Source organism: Podarcis raffonei, chromosome 1, assembly GCF_027172205.1.
Source record: "Podarcis raffonei isolate rPodRaf1 chromosome 1, rPodRaf1.pri, whole genome shotgun sequence".
In the NCBI taxonomy this organism is placed as follows: domain Eukaryota; kingdom Metazoa; phylum Chordata; class Lepidosauria; order Squamata; family Lacertidae; genus Podarcis; species Podarcis raffonei.
The window spans coordinates 29,165,726-29,182,659 of NC_070602.1; the positions used below are offsets into that span (position 1 = coordinate 29,165,726).

At 42.7% G+C, this 16,934-nt stretch overlaps 2 long non-coding RNA genes across 9 annotated transcripts; one reads left to right on the top strand and one right to left on the bottom strand.

The window, feature by feature from the left end:
* Positions 1 to 527: 527 nt before the first annotated feature.
* LOC128408443 (uncharacterized) lies at positions 528 to 15,786 on the bottom strand. 8 transcript variants are annotated; one of them, XR_008329090.1, is made up of 5 exons: positions 15,583 to 15,786; positions 7,333 to 8,683; positions 4,368 to 4,433; positions 4,137 to 4,204; positions 528 to 1,104 (listed from the first exon to the last, which is right to left on the bottom strand). It is a non-coding gene; the product is annotated as an uncharacterized LOC128408443 (long non-coding RNA). The 8 variants fall into 8 exon arrangements; XR_008329088.1 differs by lacking the exon at positions 4,137 to 4,204 and having other exon boundaries at positions 4,368 to 4,436; positions 15,583 to 15,785; XR_008329082.1 differs by lacking the exon at positions 4,137 to 4,204 and having other exon boundaries at positions 15,651 to 15,784.
* On the top strand, positions 11,270 to 16,149 carry LOC128408457 (uncharacterized). The gene is made up of 2 exons (XR_008329094.1): positions 11,270 to 15,521; positions 15,885 to 16,149. It is a non-coding gene; the product is annotated as an uncharacterized LOC128408457 (long non-coding RNA).
* The last annotated feature ends 785 nt before the right edge of the window (positions 16,150 to 16,934 follow it).

The window sequence follows — 16,934 nt, forward strand, 5'->3', positions numbered from 1 at the left end:
ACCTGCTGAAATTATCTTAATTCTCTTAGGAGGGAGTTGTCTCACCTCACCTCAAGTGTGGGCCAGCCCTGGGCAACTTCCTATGTCCCTAAGGCCAAATTAGAAAGATACCAATTTTAAAAGAATACTAATTGTAAAAGAATGGTTTTATAAATAGTAGGTGCAGGGCACCCATTCCAGATTAGGGAAGGCTTTACCCCTTTAAGCCCTACTGTGCTCTTGATCTGAATCAGGCTGCCCAGGACCTGCTATTTCCATTGGAAGAAAAGTTCCCATTGGCATAGATGGGAGCTTTTCCTCCAACGCAAATAGGAGAGCTGGGAAACTGGATTTGAACTGGGAGTGCAGCAAGGGAGGGGGAAGGATTAAGCCCCCAATCACTTCAGGATACCAATCCAGATCCATCCCCCACACCTGCCATTTATCTTTTAAAGATCTGTTACTTGCAACTGCTAATTGGGTAAATAGCTTTTTGTCCAGTTTGGTGCTTACACACTAGAAATAAAAGACTTGACCGAAATTCCAACTAATGCAGGAGTGTATGTGTAGGTTTTTGCCCTCTGTGCTTTAAAGGCACCATATAAACGTGGTGAAAGAGAGGACAATGTAAGCAGCTCCCCTCCCAAACCAACCCCAGCATCCCAGACCAAATACAAATCATGCTTCAGGGCATCATATAAATTGCTATTATAAATTCATATGGTGCACCAGGGAGTGCCTCATTGTGTGTGATTAGAGACTGTCTCGAGAGCAGTTTAGACACTCAGCCTGCTGCACGCAAGCACTGCCCCGGGGCTGCTGTTACTGATGCATTGTTACAAAGTGCCATAATAAAGCATGAGCTAAAACAACTTAGTTGAAATGAAGATTAATATGAAACATGTGTTCCCCTCCTATCACTCAGATGGAACAGTCCAATAAATAGAAGCTCCTCAAGGCTGAGAACGTTGGGCTCCAATAACAATCTGATTGGCTGATGGCTGCCATTGCTGAGGGCTAGTGATATGTTTCCATAGAGTCTACAAAGCATTTGTGGACAACGTCACTGCAGCATTTGTAAAGCAGTCACTGTGGGCCTGCCAAATGGTGGAACAGTCAGAAGAGCTGAAACTATCAAAGAAAAATGTTTGAAGAGCACTTAAATTTTAAAAAACAACAACCAGATATAGTTTGGTCCTATAGTTGCCTTACTATCCTTAATTCCAGTGGCATCAGAGGAAAAAGCAACTGGCCACTCAATCATGTTCCGTTTTAAATCCCTAAACAATCTGGCTTTCTTCTCGAGCTATTCCACAGTCACCTGCTGAATCTGATGGGTTTTAGAGTTGGGGGGGATACATTTGTTCAGTATGCATTTTAATGCAAACCTACCAAGTTCACACTTCCTGACCCAATATGCAAATCGGAACACTGCCCTCCTTTGAAATTCACACTTCTCTGAATTTTGCAGTGCACTTCTTCAGTCAGACCATACATATGACAACTTATATATCTGGGGAAAGTGTATGTAAAGTTTTGCACATTGATGAAAATAACATATAGGGATGCATTTTATTAGAGGGAAATTACTGGCAAAAATGCTTACAAAAAATGAGCAATGCACATGAAAAAGCAGAGGGTGGCCTTCAACTAACTTTTACTCAGAGTAGACCCACTGAAATTAATCTAATGAACCTAATCATGTCCACTGATTTCAATGGGTCTGTTTTGAGGAAAGCTTAGTTGCATACCACCCACATGAATTTTCATGTTTTAAAAAACGAAGTGTGCAGAAATTGGAGGAGAGGAAAAACTTAAGACTGGAAAAATGAGAAACTGAGAGAAACTGACACTGACAAATGCATCCATCCATAAAGGATAGTTTTTTGAATAATCAGCCCAGTTTAAATTTCCTTTGCTATGTTTTCCATCTGCCAACTGGGTGGATGAAGTTAGCATCTGGATATCTTCATTGTTAAACAAAACACTTTATTAAAGTTGCATAAAATCCACAGACATGGTATATTATGGATGATATTCAACTAAGTCCTACTCAGAGTAGACTCACTGAAATTAATGAACCTAAATTTGCCCATGTCCATTTATGTCAGGGGGTCTAAGTAAGACTAACAATGAATATCACCCTAAATCAGCTTGCAATGGCCTTTATGGCAGATTCAAGCTACTTGTGCTATGAATCTTTACCTAGTAAAAAATGTGTTTTTTATAAGTTGAGCCAAAACAACTGACCTAATATTGTGTTCAAAACGTATTCCTGATTTTTATTAAGTCTTGCAATTTTTGATGGACACAATTGTGTTCCTTTGATCTTCTCAAAATTATTTCCCTCCTCCTTTGCCTTCATTTCCTCCTTGGTCTCATTGCCTTTGAATCTTGTGTAATCATTATTTGCTTTGAAAGTAGCATGTATGGTACAGCCGAACTATTTACTGCCCCATCCCAGCAACACATGCAATATGCTTATATTGCTAGATATCCGTATTCCTTTGATACTCTTTGGAACTTGGACTCTACTTCTTTGTACATCTTCCCTTCCTCTTTGCTCTCACTGTCCTTGATCTCATTTGCCCACATAGACACATATAGTGCAATCGTATATGAATGTAAGAGCGGCCTTTCTGGATCAGGCCAGTGGCTCACCTAGCCCAGCATCCTGTTCTCCCAGCAGCCTATGGGGAGCCCAAAGTCAAGACCTAAGCAGTCTTCCCACTGTGATTTCCAGCCACTGGTATTCAGAGACATACTGCCTCCTCTGTGGCGTGGGAGAGCATTGTCTTGTCCTTTTCCTCAGGCAGCAAAATGGCTAAGGCTGGCACTGACTACATTACACATAGCTTGTATGTTAGTAGCCATGTGGTCTCCATCATCTATTCTGGCCTTGCTCTTCTCCAAGTCTGCTATTAAGAGTAGGTGCTTATTCCTCTTGTTCTACTGCTTCCCCCCTGGGGAAAGGGAAAAAGGAAAAGGGAAAAGGGAAGGACTGCTGGACGGTAAAGTCCAGTCAAAGGCAACTATGGGGTTCGACACTCATCTCACTTTTCAGGCCGAGGGAGCTGGCGTTTATCCACAGCTTTCCGGGTCATGTGGCCAGCATGACTAAGCTGCTACTGGTGCAATGGAACAAGGTAACGAGTGCCAGAGTGCATGGAAACACCGTTTACCTTCCTGCCGCAGCGGTACCTATTTATCTACTTGCACTGGTATGCTTTCAAACTACTAGGTTGGCAGAAGCTGGGACAGAGCAACGGGAGCTCACCCCATTGTGCGGATTCAAGCTGCCGACTGTCCAATCGGCAAACCCAAGAGGCTCAGTGGTTAGGACCACAGCAACACCCACGTCCTCCCCTGGGGAAAACCACTCTTTAACACTCAATTGGAGCAAGCAGCAATTTGGGTTTCTCACAGATGTCCATTTGTTATGATCTATCACTAAAGAATGGGTTTTCCTTTGGAAAGGAGAGGGGGAAAGGGAAAACCACTCGGACTCAGGCCTAGAAAATGTGCATCAAGAGGAAAGCCTCTCGGACCAGTGCTTTCTAGGCAGGGCACAAGTGGAAGTGTGGATGAACCCTAGTAAAATGAATCTCTTAGTCATTAATGAATCTTCCATATGGGCATCTCCTAATCAGGTACTTTGTCCTCACGAGTATAAAAGTTTGAAATTTAATGTAATATCCTAGAGCCCCTCAAATTTCTGGTTAACATTTGCAGCCTTCAGCAACTTATATAACAGTGTGGGACTGTGGTGTTTTTTTAAAAAAAGTGTGTTTCTGTGTGATTCCACTGACTCAGTTCTGCAGCTGTTAATGCCAGAAGGTTTGTTCTTTTTCTTTACGTGCAATTGTCTTTACTAGCCCTCAGTAAAATCTGCTCTGTAGGTAGAGTAGGAAGGGATCCCATATGACTAATGCTTGCTTGTAGCATAGTTCCTACCATACCCCACAAAGAGCTGAGAAACTCACACTTGGTTAGTAGAGGATGCCTCACTTGGAAAGGCCTGAGTGGTATTTTTATAATCCCCTTAAGAAAAGGTCCACAAAATACATTTGGGTTGCATATTTGGATGCGGAATAAGGTCTTGAAGGACAGGGTGGGAAATGGGGGACATTTACACAAGATGTAATACTGATTCTCACCTAGCTCTGTCCTACTGCCTTGCCTCCACCCATTGTTCCTTCCTTCCAGAGATTTGCATCTCACCTTTCTGCACACAATATAGCCAAGGTATCTTACAATATGCACAGTCCAAGCATCATAAAAACATAAAATAATAAATTACAGCAGATTCAGACAATATTTAGTGTGGCAGCATTTCTAAGGAGCTCGCTGGGACAACACACTGTCTGTTAAGAAGAGGCTAGGTGTACCTTTTTGGGGAAACTATTCCACTGTTTGGGCATCATAGCAAAAAGGGCTCTGTCTCTTGTGCATACCTTCTGAGAAGGGCAGAGAAATGGCAGGACAGAGTCGTCAGGCAGTTTCATATAAGAAAAAATTATCCTTAACACACCCAGAACCCAGTCTGTTTTGTGCAGGGTTGGAGAACACATGGCCTGCCAGACATTTTTGACTACAACTCCCATAAACCCCAGCCATCATGGCCAATGGCTAGGGGTTATGGGAGTTGTAGTCCAGTGACACTGGGTGTCCAGTGACACCCAGGCTCCCCAATCCTGAATTAGGGTTTTTAGGGAAAATGTATCACGTAACAACTCTCAGCACCCTTAATAAACTACAGCTCCCAGAACTATTTTGGGGGAAGCCACAACTGCTTAAAGTGGTATCATAGTGCTTTAAAGGTGTGGTGTCAATGTGGCCATAGAATGGAATTCTTGTCTGGTGTCAATAAATGCTGGTGCTGATAACTTTAAGTTGACCTGACTGCTTAGGTCAGTGGCTTAGTGGAAGCCCTGCTTTGTGTCTCACCATCTGAAGTACTTTGGGTAGTGTATCTGAAGAAGTGTGCATGCACACGAAAGCTCATACCAAGAACTAACTTAGTTGGTCTTTAAGGTGCTACTGGAAGGAAATAATTTTTTTGTTTTGGGTAGCTATGTAATTCCTTGCCACAGGAAGCCTAGTTAATGTTTTAGAGTACGGGTAGGGAACCCGAAGTGTTCTTGCCTGGCTAGAATGTGTCATTGAGCTCTGTTAATGCCTCTTACTTGTCTGGATGAGGAGAGAGGGATATGTACGTGTGGATAGAAACTACCCTACTGCACAAAGGTAAATTTACATTCATTACTCTCACTATTGCCTGTGGTGTGTGGCCCTTGGAAGGCTTTCCAGAAGGGAATTCAGCCCTTGAGTGTAAAATGGTTTGCCACCCCTGCTTTAGAGGACAGATGCTGCTACTCAGACATGCATTGGTCTGGATAATTTTATATTAAATTGTTTACATTTTGCCTGTTGCTGATAATTTGGTATTAATGCTACTGTTTCAGATTTCTTTTTTTTAAATTTTATGCTATATTTTAAGGTGGTTGTTAGTTGCCTGGAGAGCCCTTTTGGGAATGGAAAGACGGGATATAAATGCTTTTAATAAGCAAACAAATTGGGTTTTATTATCTTCAAGATGATGACCACTTGCCAGCTGAAAGCCCTAGAAGTGTTCATAAACTGGGGTAATTACTTTAATCATTAACAAGAAATCAACCTTTGAAAAAACACTGCTCCAGCCTTATTTAAAGCCAGTTACAGTAATGACTTTCCTTTGTACATAAGAAGAACCCTGCTAGGGTGGACTAAAGGTCCATTTAATCCAGCACCCTGTTTCTGATACTGGCCAGTCAGATTCATCTAGAAAGTTCACAAGCTGGACATGAAGACAACCACCTTCTTCTCCTGTTGCAAGCTGTATTGATGGCTATACCTCCCCCAAACCTGGAGGCGCTATATTATGGCTAGTAGTCGTTGATGGCCTTAGAGTGCAATCCTACATTCAATGCTCCATCAAGTGAAGGGTGTTAGGATGAGGCAGGGAACTTCTGGAGTTCAAACCCACCCCACCTGTAGAATTGTCTCTGTATGCTACACAAAGGCTCTGCCAGCTAGGTAAAGGTAAAGGTAAAGGTACCCCTGCCCGTACGGGCCAGTCTTGACAGACTCTGGGGTTGTGCGCCCATCTCACTCAAGAGGCCGGGGGCCAACGCTTTCCGAAGACACTTCCGGGTCACGTGGCCAGCGTGACATCGCTGCTCTGGCGAGCCAGAGCCGCACACGGAAACACTGTTTACCTTCCCGCTGGTAAGCGGTCCCTATTTATCTACTTGCACCCGGGGGTGCTTTCGAACTGCTAGGTTGGCAGGCGCTGGGACCGAGCAGCGGGAGCGCACCCCGCCGCGGGGATTTGAACCGCCGACCTTTCAATCGGCAAGCCCTAGGCGCTGAGGCTTTTACCCACAGCACCACCCGCGTCCAGCTAGGCCACCCTCCAAATCCCTAAAAATAGGGAAGCATTGTGAGTGGGCATGGATGGCACAGGGGAGGAGCACATCTACATCGAATCCTACCTGCTCTGCATTCCATGAGGTCACCCAAAACATGCCACAAGCCTGCCCTTGTGTAAGTAATTTCCCTCTAATTAATTCCAGTAGGAAGGAATGAAGTAGGAACATAATCACAACCCCTAACGTGCTTTTTGTGTCCTCCCAAAAAACAATTGGGTAAGGGCTGTACTTAAGTGATAGAGCATCTACTTTGCTTTGAGAAGGTCCCAGGTTCAATATCCGTAAGCCAGGGAGGGAGTCTCTGTCTGAAATACTGGAGAGCTGCTACGAGATGACACTGAGTTAGGTGGACCAATATTCTCACTCAGTACACTGCAGCTTCCTATGTTCCAATGGTTTGGGTGCTACAGAACTATTGCTGGTGGACCGGGATGAAGCCCAGGGCCTTCAGATTCCCAACCAGCAGATTGCTTGGTTATCCTCTCTGCATCTATTGAAGTCCATTTTTAAGCTTGTGACCACCATCACATCTTGTGGCTTCAAATTCCACAAACTTTTCACTGAGACTGAACACAGGTAGGCACTGAAAAGCAGCCAGAGAGACAGTCTCAAGGAAATGGATCTGCTGCTACAAATAAATGACAGTTACATGATGTAGGCATCTCTGTTTTTAGGAGGCAAGCAAACAGGGAAAGGGACTAATTAATAGCAAGGAACAGATGCCCCAGCAATGCTGGCATTGCTGACACTTTTCTGTTTCTGGAAATGAAACCCCAAATCATTTGTCACAGAAATAAACAAAATGACATCAAATATTTAAACAGAAAGAGGAAGACTAAAGAGGAGATAAACCACACAGTAAACAAGGAGAGAGAAAAACCACCCTCTACTTAGCACATCTGTTTTCCCTTCCACACATTGAGTTGACACACTGCAACAGCACAGCTCATCGGATGGCAGGATTTACAAGCTCGCTGCCACTTCTTAAAGGGGTTGAGATTCTGCAATGAACATTAATGGATAAAAGCTGGGCAGCCTGCCTTAGGCAAGGCAGCAGAGACAAAGTCCACGTTGAAGGGTAGCTTTTGTGAAGAACAGTGAATGTTAAAAGAGTTTGTTTCACAGCATAAATCCATCAAAGCTTTCGTTGTTCTGCCATTTTGCCCCGAGGATGCATTTATGTGGCTTTCACATCCTTTCCAGGCCCATGACACTTTTTAATGTGCATAACACACACACCCCGTGGGCACAATCCACCAGGGACTCCTCTGTGCAAATTTCATTGAAATATAGGAGCTGCCCAATGTCACCGTACAATGTTTTTGGAAGGGGACTTGTGCAGAACAACTTCCCAGTGGATTGTGGCCTGCTTGACTTTACAACAAAATAGTAATGCAGGTTACTTTTACTCTCATTTTCCAGATGGGGAACTAAGGTTTTAGAGATAGTGAATTGTGCAAGGCTGTGCACCTTTTCCATAGTAAGTTAGAAGTCTATTGCCTCTGATTAAACAGTGCCACTGTCTCCGAGTGCTGTCCTTTCCTATCCTGTTCACTGTAAGAAACAATTCTATTTCTCCCTTGGGAATTTATCCTGATACTGAAGGAGATAGAAAATATAGCCCAGAGAGTTAGGTATTCTGAAACTGGCTTAATTTAAAGATACCATTTGGAATAAAGAGGCTGTCGATAAATTCTAATTAATAATAATCTGTTCTCAGGAACTTCTAGGATTAAGTCAACAAGGCTGTGAGTGCATGTCTAAACAGGTTTTTCTTAGTGCTGAATTGATATATCCTAATCACAATATTACCAGCAAAGGAAAGGGATAAATTATCATTAGGGCTGTGATGTTTAATCAATTGATCAAATGGCTTTGCCATCCTGATGCTCTCCAGATGTCTTGGACTACAACTCCTATCATCCCCAGCCAGCACAGACATCCTGGTTGGAGCTAATGGGAGTTGCAGTCCAAAACATCTGGTCTAAATGATTACTTTTGCTTGTTCGAAATGATTACAAATCTCTCCAAATTAATTGGATATCTTCTTAGAAGAAGCCTTTTCCATTTCTCCCACTCTCATCTTGGTATCTTCCATTTTCCTCTCTCTTCCGCCCACTCCTCAGTTGCTTGACAGAACTGGGAGTATGACTTAGTTGCAGGCATGGAGGCTTAGAGCTTTTGTGTGTGCGAGTGCCATTGCTGGTCCTTGTCTTGCTTTTACAGGAGTCAGCCTGGAAAGGAGAAAGGATGGTGATTATTCTGTCTGACCACCAAGGGAAGTCAACACTCTGAGCACTTGCATACTTGCAGTTCTGCAGATTACCCTGTAATCCCATTGAAATTATTTGGGCTTACTTCTGAGTAGATTGATTCAGAAAGCATTTTATTTACAAGTCATGGGACTTATGCACATGCAGATTTGTACACGTTTAATCTGTTGATCAATTTGACTAATGTGTTTAACCAACTATTTAATTGTGTGACAGTCTTACCGCTTATGCAGTGCTCTCTTAGAAAACATAAGCATAACAGATAAATGGATCAGTCAGTGCATAAAGGAGCCAGGGTCAATTATCAATCAGGTCAATGACCTGATGAAACATAAATCACCAAGGATCCCCCAGGGAAGGGTGCAACAACAGAGAATACCCTTTCATGTGTTCCCAACTCCGAAACATCAGATGACAGCAGTGCATATATTAGGGTCTCCTAGCTCATTGCGTGGACCAGCAGGCTAATGTAGGAGGTGATGGTCCTTTAAGTATCCTGGCTATAAGCTGTTTAGGGATTTAAAAATAATGAAAAGCACTTTGAATTGAGCTGGGAAAGAGACTGGAAGGCAATGAAGCTATGGGGAAAGACAGCTTAGTGGCACAGCACACACTTTGCATGCAAAACATGCCCAGTTCAGTCCATGATATATGCAGTTTAAAAGGATCAGGGAGCAGAAATGAGAAAGACCTCTGCCTGAAACCTGGTAGAGCCACTGCCAGTCAGAGTAGATGCCAAGCTAGATGAACAAATAATCTGACCCTGTATATAGCAGCTTCCTATGCAACCTAGAACTACAAGATTGCAAAGCTGCACATTAAAGTCTGCTATAAAGAGTTACTGATAAAACTGTGCATTTATTGCTGACATTACACAAAAGCCACAGTATTACACACTACATGACCCTATGTCCCAATGATTGCCAACTACTGGTAAAAAGAAAAAGCCTATTTTCTTATCTCCCACCCTATTTCTGTTTCTGTTTATAGCTGACCCTTTTTTGTGACTCCAGAAGAATTGCTTTGTCACTCTGAGGATGCAATCCTGTATACATTTGCCTGTGAGCAAGTGTCCCACTGAACTCAATGGGACATACTTCTCAATAGATATACAGAGTGTTGCCCTTTAAATTTCGCTTTCCCTGAATTTCGAGTCTGCCTTTCCAGTTCTGCAAAAGGGGAATTGGGGTATATTTACTTGTTTGGGATGGAGGAAAGGGAGGGTACATTGGCTGAAAATATGTATAAAGTGCATGAATATTTATAAAGATCTCCGAGACCCTTGGATGAAAAGTGCTGTCTAAGTGCAGATTATTAAACCTGTCATTTTGTTGAGTGCTCTTGCAAAGAATTCTTTCCATTTCTCTCCCCCCCCCCCCGCCCAAATCATTGAAAACAGGTGGGCGTGTGGCAAGCACTCGGCACACAAAGAGTTTAGAAAAGCTCCAAGAGGCTTAAAATAACTGTTGTATTATGGTGCTTCAGCATGTAAGACTGAAAATTAAGCTTTGTGCAAACTCCATTATACCAAAATGTGAGTGCTACTGTCCATGGTGCTGAATTTTAAACTTTTCCCTCCTCCCTCGCCTCTATTTCCCTCTTCACAGCAGTTTCTTGTTTCATTCTCCATGGGCTGACCTTAATGGCCAGACATTTATCAGTGTTCTTTCTTTTACTAAACAACATTTACTCCACATTATATGCTGGCTCGGCTGCATCACAGAGATATTGCAAATGGCTCTTCAGTATGTTGTTGCATTAGTTCGCTATAGGAACCTAAGCCCCGAGTATAGATTTCTATCTCAGATCCAGGTTACCTGCCCATCCTGACTTAGTTCAGAAGAAAGCAGATCAAGGCATAATTGATCTGTGACCTCTTTAAGACTTCACTATGTGTGTATTTTTAATATTAGCTAAATCATGGTACAGTGATACATCTGTGGACAAAAGTAAACCCAAGCAGCAGGCTTCCTGTGTGTTTATACAAACAACATTTGTATAACATTTTCCCTCTTGGTTCCCCCTTGGTTACCAACAGGTAATTGCTGTACTTTGGGGCTGCAAACATCCTATGAATCAGTCATCACAATCCCACAGTTATTTCCATTTACTGGGTTCCAGTGCACACAAGAAATGTTTACGTCTGCAAGGGCTTCCTCGTTTGTAGCCACATAATGGAGAGACTGGAGCTTCTCCCTTCATGAAAGTAAATTGGCAAGTCCTTTTGCTGAAGTTCCATAGGTGCATAGGGCATGACTTATATTAAGCCAGACCACTGATCCATCTAGCTCACCTGCAATATTCCTTCCTTAGCTTAACTATTGGCAGCTTATTGACATCACCTGTTTCAGTTGCCTGTGTACTTGGCAAGGCCCTCCTTTGGTGTTTCCAGCACAAAGACTTATGACATCACACAGGTTGCCATGGATATTCTCTTCAAACAGGTTAAAGCAAGCTAGCTAGTCCAATGCTGAGATCATTTGTGATCAGGAACCTTTACAGCCCTAGGCAGTTAGACATGCCAAAGCTCATTGAAAACAGTGAGTTTAACTTTGCATAGGAGTGAACTGTTTCATATGAAGCTGCCATATACCAAGTTCAGACCATTGGTCCATCTAGTTCAGTACTGTCTACACTGGCTGGCAGCAGCTCTGCAGGGTTTCAGGCAGGGGTCTCCCCCAGACCTATGTAAAGATGCTGGAGATTGAACCTGAGATCTTCTGCATGCAAAGCAGATGCTTTATTGCTGGATGTTGTACTGACATGTGCTCACTGGACAGACCAACTACAGGTAATTCATCAGAAATTAGAAGGAATCTGGAGGATAATTGCAACCTACCTCTAATATTATATGGAGGATGAAAATGGCTGGTCTATAGTAATGCTTATATGCAAAAGGAAATGCCAATATAGCATTATAGGTGAGGTTGTGGAAGCTGTCAAGATACTTATAGAGCTATAAAATATTGTTGCATATACATTTCATGGAACTTCATTTTTAATAATAAAGTAAAGGGAAATAAGTGACTTTTAAAATGTTGGCATGGAGGACCACAATAGAATATCTCTCCTTTCTTCTTAATCCTAAATAAAAGCATAACCCAAGCAGACATAGTATGAACAGGCTGCATCTTCCATGTCAAGAGATTTGATAGAGGTGGCAGAAAGTGTCGTATTTCTTTCCTCACCCTAAAGGACAGTTCAAGAACCAGGATTTTGGGGTTCCTCAGATAGGTTAGCCTAATAGACCCCCTGTGGAAAAGGTGGGGTGTGAAAACTGAGAGGTCTCCTGATATCCTTCTGACTTGCTTAGAGAATCTGTGGAAAGTAAGACTTGAAGGACTATCAGAGGGGTGAGTCCTTTTTCAGTATTAAAACCCTGGCAAATTCCCGGTTATTCCACCCTTAGGACCTACTAAAAGAATCAGTAAAAACATCGGAGAGCAGGAGATACTTCATAAAGTACGCAAGTGGTAAACCGAGACTGTAAAGAAGGTTCCGCTTGATAACAATTCCATTCTAAAGCTATAAGAGCAAGAAAGACAACTCAGAAGTTATAAATTTGAGTTATATGAGCTGAAATCTGCCTACCAGCCATGTGGCTTGTGCTGGATAAACCCCTGGTTTTGCAGTTCCAGCCAGGTAGCAAAAATGGGCGGTTTATCAGTCCCACTGACAAGACAACATACATGGCTGGTATATGGCTATGAGAGCCAGTAGGGCTGTTGAGAACTTTCTGCTAAGCACATAAAGAAACATGTGTAACAGTCATCCACCCACCCACCCACACAAATTTGTGTGTTTTACTGTGTACATGTGTGCTCAGAAGATGGCACTTCCCAGTGAACAGAGACCATATTTACAGGCAGAAAAGCCATACATTTTTGCAATGTGTATGTTTTTGCAATTGCCACTCTGGACCCCTTATATATAGTAGTCATTGCTGTACCTACTTTTCATTTAGCAAATGTGTGACTTTGAAGCTTTCCTAAGTTGCCACAGCATTTGAAGGGCTCTTATACTTCAGAAAAGGTCTAATCCTCTAGAATTGAAGATTACCTATATCCATGCAGTCACATTTGTGTTAATATTTCTGAAGTTACGCAGTTGAGAGCCACACAAAAGGTGATGAACAAAATATCAACTGGGTTTTGGCCTTAATTGGATTTTAGAAACCCAGTGAATAAAATTGATAAATATTTCTCACTGCTGATGTTCTAGTTAATCACCATCCTAGGTAATTCCCTTTTCTTTCCTCAAATTGTATTGCGGACAATTTCATTATGCTACAATACAGTTCATATGTTGCAGAATCTGGCACATCTCGTGACATACCTTTATAAAAGCTCAATCACTCTCCATGTGATAGAACTGTTAGTATATCAGTCCTCCGTTGCTGGGTGTGTGATTGTTACATCACTTGCCTGTGTTTGTTTTCTAGGCTTGGAAAAGCCTGAGAACGGAAGTTAGCCTTGTCTCTTCTGCTTTCTGTGTTTGTGTACTTTTTACTTTCTGTTCTCTCTCAGAGCTGAAGTGAGAGAACACCCTGACTGTTTGTCCTGTAAATATTGCTAAATAAAAGCTTACAATGAGGACACAATTCTCCACTTCGTTTCTGCTGATCTCCACTGAGTGAGTGTGCATGTAGACATTTGCTGCGTGTCACTGGAGCATGCCAGGACTGATGATTTATGGACATCCCGGAACTGTGCAACACCAGGAGGACACCCAGAGAGGTTCGTCTCATCCCGGGGGCTGCCTGGGCCCCAGGGTGTATCCTGACATTAACTACAATTGTGTAACCTAAACCTGGCCTGCCTCTTTGTGTTATTTCAACGCTTCTACTTGACAGGCTGGTATATAACTTCTTTCTTCCTCACAATAATCCTGATATAGGTGTCTTTATTCTCATTTTATGGATGAAGAACTGGAACCTCAAGGATCACCTCTCCACATATGAACCAACACAGACCCTGAAATCATCATCTGAGACCCTTCATCAGGTGCCTCCTCCTTGAGAGGTCCAGAGGGTGGCAACATGAGAACTTGCCTTTTCTGTGGTGGCTCCCAATTTGAGGAATGCATTCCCCATGGAGGCTTGCCTGGCACCTTCATTACATCTATTTAGGCACCAAGTGAAAACATTCCTCTCCTCCCAGGCATTCATCTAATCACCATGAAGTGAACCTCTGCAGCATAGCAGCACAATTTGGAGAGCCTCATCCAGCCAGGCTGGTCATTAAGGAAGGTAACATTTAGCATCTAAGCTCTTCCGGGCATGATTTTTGAAGGTGAGATTTAGCATCAGAATGACTATATAAACATGAAGAAAAGATTTGAAACTAAAATCCCCATGTGCTAGTAACATGCCAATTAATTGTTTCTCACAGACACCTTTTATTTGTCCCTGTATAGTATATTTACTTTGGCTTTCTACTTTACAACTCTTTTTCTCCAAGTGGGGAAACATATTTTATTTACTCCATTATTGCTCCACAGAGATCAGGATGAAAATGGAAGCAACTGCTCTTTCTCATTGGCGCCTTTCCTTTCAGGGAACACATTTGATTGGTGGTGCAAATTGGTGCTTTTGCTCTAGAAGCATAGTTGAGAGACAATGAACAAAGCAGCAGAGTTGCAGAGGGAGAATGCATAATCCGCTTTCATCATAGGCCAGAAGCACCAGTAAAATGATGTGAGAACAGTGGAGACTTTTTACAGTTAGATTGTTGCAAAGCATTGTAGGTGGGGTCTATCTTTAAAAATGGTTCAGAAAATTCATTTGGCATAGAATGTGGCTTCAAGAGTACTAACTGGAACTAGACACTCCAGTAATATTATGCCAGCATTTTTTTCATCTTCATTGGCTCCTGCAATGTTTCTAGTCCTATTCAAGGTGCTGATTCTGACCTTTAAAGATTTTTTTACAACTTGGGAACATGGCGAATCTACTTGAACCCTGAGATCACCAACAGAAGATTCTCACAAGCTGAGATAAAATGGGTGGCCACAAGACAAAAGGCTTTTTTTAGAAGTGACCCCCATTTATGGAATGCTTCCTCCAGACTGCTTTGCCTGGCACCCCCTTTTAATGTCTTTTCAGTACCTGAGAAGAGTTTCTTCAGTTTCACTGATCTTTTAAGCCCCACTTTTAAAATCTCTGGCATTATAGGGGGGAGAGACAAGTCCCACGATGTACAGGAAAACTATCTTACTTTTTATAAAGTTTGGGTATTCGTGCTTTCTAATTTTTATATTTTGGGTTCCATGGAACTCCCTGCCACAATAATTCAGTTCCTCAAGGTGACCCTTTTCCACAGTTGCTCGTTCCTTTTAAAATCCTCCTCATAGCTTGGTGCAATAGGCTTAAGCATGAGATGGACACAAGCACTGGATATAGTATGACCTGTTGAGAATATTGTTTATTAAACGGTTTTGTGTATTTAAGGCAATACTGATATTTAAACTGGTGTCTTGCATGCACTTTGTGGCAGTTTCTACAGACTGAGAGACAACGTTGCTGACACCAGCCTCTAAACAGCTTTTTGTTGTTGTTTAGCTGTTTAGTCGTGTCCGACTCTTCGTGACCCTGTGGACCAGAGCACGCCAGGCACTCCTGTCTTCCACTGCCTCCCACAGTTAAACAGCTTTTACCTCAAGCCAAATTCTCTAAACCACAGCTGAATTAACTCACAACCCATTGCAACTACTAAGGACAGTCTGCATATGATCCCATAGCTTCGTCACCTGGACTTCTGGCTGCTTGTACAGTTTGGCTGATTTAAAAAATCTGGTTGTGGTAAGACATTAGGCTTCTCCTAGCCTAACTCAGCCACCTGCTTCCTTTTTCTGATCTTTACCAGCAAAGTATTGTTTACACACTGGGAATGAACAGCTTAATATTCGGGCCTCATCTTTCCACTTTCACCTCATCTTTCTCTGGCCTCTGCCTCACACCTCCCTCGTCAACTGACTCCCCCAACTTTGTTTTCCAACTGACAGTTATCTCCCAACTGACAGTTAACTGCCTGTTCTTCACTGGCTTGAATATACAGCTAATCAGAGTCTCTCCCCCCCCCCCGACCAATCAAAATTTACTGATCCCGACCCTGTCTATCAATATTAAAAGTGATTGCCTGATTGCCTCTTTCTCCCCTTTCAGAACCTGTCACCAAGAAGCCACCACTAAGCAGTCTTGCAACATATGAACAGCACAAGGCCTTGGACTTTGACAGTTGTGCTCTGACATTGCCATAGAAATCTGCTTCAAAGCACAAAACATCAACAGACAGCCATATATACAGCAATTCTCCACACTGTGTTTTCACATGGTTATTTAGTTCTGTGGAACTTCCTACGCCTTAGGTTAATTGCTGTTTGCCATGATTTTTAGATTTCTTCTCTGATTAAAATGATTGTTTTTAGCATTACTGCTGCCATATAGAATTTTACTTGTGTGGGTTTTGGAGTTTTAAAATTGCTTCAGTTGTTTTTCGTGCATTTCCCAGAGAATTATTGTTATTGGGTAACAGGTAAGTTGAATAAATAAATAAAATTAAGTCAGGCAGTATCCAGTAACAACTTTTGTCCTATATTGTTTTCTGTATAGCTAGGCACTTCTTTAACAACTAATCCAGAATGCGGCAGCTAGACTAGTGACTGGGAGTGGCCACCGAGACCATATAACACCGGTCCTGAAAGACCTACATTGGCTCCCAGTACGTTTCTGAGCACAATTCAAAGTGTTGGTGCTGACCTTTAAAGCCTAAATGGCCATGGCCCAGTATACCACCCCCATTGTTCAGCCCGGACACTGAGGTCCAACTCTGAGGGCCTTCTGGCAGTTCCCTCATTGCGAGAAGTGAGGGCAGCGGCTGAGCTTGTAGGGCAGCGGCTGAAGAAGGAACAAAAAGGGTTTTCTTGTGTGAGTTTCTTGTGGCTGATTAGCTGCTTTCTTTTAGATTTAGGGGAGCTAGTCTCAAACGTTTGTTGGAGGAGATATAGGTTTATTTGGGGGGATTTATTTGTCCTGTCTTCACGCTTTTTATGATGGAGGACCGCTGTAGTCACCCCCAACGACACCTTCTCAAGATGGAGGGTGAGGGAACAGCTGCAGTCGCCTGTGGTTCCTGCGCAATGTTTGCCATCTTGCCAAAGGTTGCAGGCAGCTTTACCTGCAGCAATTGCATGTTGATTGCCCTCTTAAAAGACA